The sequence below is a fragment of the Tachyglossus aculeatus genome, chromosome 22 (genome assembly GCF_015852505.1).
Source record: "Tachyglossus aculeatus isolate mTacAcu1 chromosome 22, mTacAcu1.pri, whole genome shotgun sequence".
Lineage (NCBI taxonomy): Eukaryota > Metazoa > Chordata > Mammalia > Monotremata > Tachyglossidae > Tachyglossus > Tachyglossus aculeatus.
In genome coordinates, this window is record NC_052087.1 from 32,386,561 (window position 1) to 32,391,408 (window position 4,848).

At 43.0% G+C, this 4,848-nt stretch overlaps 1 pseudogene; it reads left to right on the forward strand.

Moving 5' to 3' along the window:
* Positions 1-1,125: 1,125 nt before the first annotated feature.
* LOC119944390 lies at positions 1,126-1,252 on the forward strand (annotated as a pseudogene).
* The last annotated feature ends 3,596 nt before the right edge of the window (positions 1,253-4,848 follow it).

A 4,848-nucleotide genomic window follows, 5' to 3' on the forward strand; every position in this document is an offset into this window, starting at 1 on the left:
TTTGCTATACTGTCTGCTGTGTGACCTTGGGCAAGTCACTTAACTTCTCTGAGCCTCAGCTCCCTCATCTGTAAAATGGGGATTAAGACTGTGAGCCCCACGTGGGACAATTTGATCACCTTGTATCCCTCCCAGCGCTTAGAACAGTGCTCTGCACATAGTAAGCGCTTAACAAATGCCATCATTATTTTTATTTATTATTATAATAATAATAACAATGGTATTTGTTAAGCGCTTACTATGTGCCAAGTGCTGGGGTAGATACAAAGTAATCACATTGTCCCACACAGGGCTCACAGTCTTAATTCCTATTTTACAGATGAGGGTACTGAAGCACAGAGAAGTTAAGTGACTTGCCCAAGATCTCACAGCAGACAAGTGGCAGAGCTGGGATTAGAACCCATGATCTCTGATTCCCAAGCCCAGACCCTTTCCAATAAGCCACACTGCTTCTCCCTGTACTTCTCACATTTGCTAAGCATTTACTAAGTGCCAGGCACTGTAATATGTTCTAGGTAGATGCAAGTTTATCAGGTTGGACCTAGTCCATTTCCCACATGGGGCTCACAGTATTAATCCCCACATTATAGATGAGGTAACTGAGGCATAGAGAGGTCAAATGACTTGCCCAAATTCACACTGCAGACGAATGGAGGAATCGGGACTAGAACCCAGCTCCTTCTGATTTCAAGGTCTGTACTCTATCCACTAAGCCACATTGCGTCTTTGCACGTATTTCACAGTTTGCTGCATCCCTGCCTGCCTATTCATTTGTTGCATTCCATACCCCAAGGGGCGAGGAACACAAGTGGCAGGGATGAGGACGTGCGATTAGTGCTGCCCAAACCACCAGCCCCTAACACATCATCATCATCAATCATATTTATTGAGCACTTACTATGTGCAGAGCACTGTACTTCCTTCCTGACATCTCAGGTCCGAAACTCATCCATCATTCCCAACCAGATACCCCATCATCGTCACCCTCAGCGATGCCCTGGCCGGGAAATACCAAGGCACGGGGGCTCACACAACTCCACTTACATTTCATTCGAGTCAGGGTTAGTTTATTTCCCACATCGCATCTTGGCATTCAAGAGAAAGAAGAATTATAAAGACATTACTCCCCTTTCAAGGTCGCACCTGGAGAGTTTCCAGTACTCTTCCAGTCTTGGCAATGGAAGGGAGAGTCAAGCTGTTCCATTCCTAGCTTGGGCAGTGGCTAGTGAGTGGAAGGCAATCAGCTACAAGACAAAATTCACCCACGCTAGGCAGCGGTGGCAGGGAAGAGCGTCGAGGGCGGAGACTCGAGTTTACCGCACGGAAGGCAGCCATGGTAAACCACTTCACAGTGGCTTTTACCAAGAAAGTGCTATGGATACACTACCAGAACAATTGCAGAAGGAAAGTGGGGAGTTCCGGGAGAGAAACGACTCTACGGCATAAGACAAGACAAAAACATTACTAGAAAGTCAAATCACAAGAAGATGTGTTTGGGCTGAACAATAGCTAACATTCTATTATCAATCAATCATATTTATAGAGAGCTAATTCATTAGATTAATTAATTCATTCATCGCAGCTAATTCTGTGTGCAGAGTACTGTACTAAACACTTAGGGGAATACAACGTTACAGAGTCGGTAGACACGCTTTTTGTCCACGATGAACTTACAGTCTAGATGGGGAGACAGACATTAATATGAATAAATAATTTCCAGATATGTACATAAGTACTGTGGGGTTGAGGTGGGATGAATTCCAGAGGGCCTTTATCCATCACAACCTCCTTCACAGAACTATCAATTTATTGACAAATCTCCTCAACTCAAACAAAGCAGGGCTGTAACAGAAGAAAAGGGCTTCTGTGGTTACTCCTGGCTCAGAGGTCACAGATGTTTGTGAAAGAGATAATTTTATAGTTGTTGAAGGTTACATACTAAATATTTAATCAAAACATGAGATTTTCTTCTGTTCATAAAATTCTACTTTCTAAAGCCTTCCTTTTGTGTTGAACTTGGAGCTATTTTAAAACCAAGGAAAAACTCTGAAATATTAATGACGAGATTTTTCTTCAGAAGCAATCTATGGTTTAGTTTGTATATTTAAAGAATCCTTTTAGTTGTCAAAGGTGTTTCTTGTATCCTGGGACCCGAGAGGTTTCTAAAGGGAAGTTGAAATCCATCTGGGCCCCATGGAAAAGGTCCCAGATACCACAATGAGGTTGAGATTCCTGACCTGGATTGGGAAGAAGAAGTGGGAAAATACAGTGCTGAGTCCATTTGATACCTCAGGGATTGAAAAAGAGCTTACCCATCTGCCCTTCTAGCCCTTCTCCTCATCACTGCCCTTCACCAAAGCAGGATCTCTACGGAGTCCCTTCAGAGCAGCCAGAATGCAACCTCTTAACAGCATTAAGCCTATGGCTTCACCCTTCACCTATGAAGGACTGGGAAAGATGGTTTCCTCATGGAAAGCCACAGAAACAGTACTTTACTGACTGTAATTAATGAGCTTTCAACAAATTTTATCTGCCTGAGGTAAAGCCAGATTTCTGATCATTTTAGTTATTCACACATTCATTCATTCAATCATATTTATTGAGTGCTTACTGTGTGCAGAGCACTGTACTAAGCGGTTGGGAAGTACAAGTTGGTAACATATAGAGATGGTCCCTACCCAACAGCGGGCTCACAGTCTAGAAGGGGGAGACAGACAACAAAACAAAACATGGAGACAGGTGTCAAAATCATCAGAACAAATAGAATTAAAGCCATATGCACATCATTAACAAAATAAATAGTAAATACATACAAGTAATAAATAGAGTAATAAATCTGTACAAATATATATACAGGTGCTGTGGGGAGGGGAAGGAGGTAGGGCGGGGGGGATAAGGAGGAGGAGAAGAAAAAGGGGGCTCAGTCTGGGAAGGCCTCCAGGTGGAGGTGAGCTCTCAGTAGGGCTTTGAAGGGAGGAAGAGAGCTAGCTTGGCGGATGTGTGGAGGGAGGGCATTCCAGGCCAGGGGAAGGATGTGGGCCAGGGGTCAACGGTGGAACAGACGAGAACGAGGTACAGTGAGGAGGTTAGCAGCAAAGGAGTGGAGGGTGCGGGCTGGGCTGGAGAAGGAGAGAAGGGAGGTGAGGTAGGAGAGGGCGAGGGGATGGACAGCCTCGAAGCCGAGAGTGAGGAGTTTTTGCCTGATGCGTAAGTTGACAGGCAGCCACTGGAGATTTTTGAGGAGGGGAGTAACATGCACATTATCTGTACCAGATCCCTACTGGTAAATTATCCAAACTTTTTCGGTCACAGAATTAGTTCTGCCTGAAATACGTGATTAATTGAGGCCCAAGTACATTGGCCCTAATTATCTAAACAATTTTCTTATTTTCAGCTTCAGGTGAAGTCTCTCCCAAAGACAGTTTATATCTAGTTGTCCTTTGTAGTCAGTTGATGCTACTGATGGTAAAGTGTACATAGTGTTGTGACACTGATTGTTCCTTGTGCTAATAGTTTCATGGTTTCTATGGCGTGGTTTTCATTTTTGCTTCCTTTTAAAGCTTTTGTTTTAAAAGAGGTCACTACTCTTGATTTCAGTGTGCCAAGCTGCTGTCTGCCACCCCTAGCTTGGTTTTACAGCATCCATAATCCATTTCTGTTTGCTTTCACTTATCCTTTTCCAATACACCAGATAGCAACTGTTTGAATACCCTCCAGTCAGTCATTCTCTCCTTCTGCCCCACCATGAGACCAGCAAAGCTGAAGAGATTCCTTAACTTTCCTTAATTACTTGTTCCCACAAACCACAGAGAAGAAAGAACCATGCCCTTGGTGAGAAAGAACAATGAAGGTTTTGGAGACTTTTCAAGAGGAAGAGTGAATTCCACAGTTGCTCCCCCAGGAATAATGTTTTTCCTTATTCTTGGATATTGGGATAATAAATCCCAAACTTGAGTGGGAAATGCTCTCTTAGAGATATCATGGGAATTCATCCCAGCACACAGCAGTTGGCATAAAATAAATTTGCAATATGAATTTTAATTCTCCTCAGCAAATAATTTTGAGCTCAGACTTGCTCTTCTCTTTAAGCTCTTTGCCATCCAAGGAGGAGATTGGAATTTCAGAAAACTTCCTTAACCAAGCTCCTTATCTTATAATGTCAAGGCACTTTCTTCTTCCCTTTCCATTTCCTGAAGCAGGTCCCGCTTTTAGCAGGGTCTCCAAAAAATCCAACTTTAGCTCCTGGGTTTAGTTGTTCAACCCTTTTCTATTTTCCCAGCTGTGAGACAAGACTGTTGCCAGGAATTCTGTCAGGGAAGGGTTAGACAGCAAGCAGGGTGTTCAATACTGATCAAGATAAGGAAGAGAAGAGGAATGGAAAATCACTACTGGGTGCCCTAGCCATAACTGGCCAAGAACTCACCTGGAGAAATAGGAATGACAGTCAGGGTTAAATAAAATTCAGGGTCTAAGATAAACTGTAACCCTTTCAAATACCCTGTAGGGGTGTACACTGTTGTGAAGAATTAGAGATTCAATATTATTTTTTGAGCACCCATTGTATGCAGAGGACTTTACTAAGCATTTGAGCAAGTATAATACAATAGAAGACTACAATGAGCCCTGCCTGCAAGGAGCTTACTGTCTAGTGAGGAAGACAGATATAAAATAATTTGTCAATAGGAGGAAGTGCTCAAATAGTAGGGTATGAAAAGTGACAAGTATTAAAGTTCACTGGGAAATAAATGGGAAATTCAGGGGTGTTGAGATGCTGACTGGGAGGGTGGGATCTGGGAAGAAGAAAAATTGGACAGTGAAAGCTGTCTGGAATAGTTAGAGTTCAGAAAA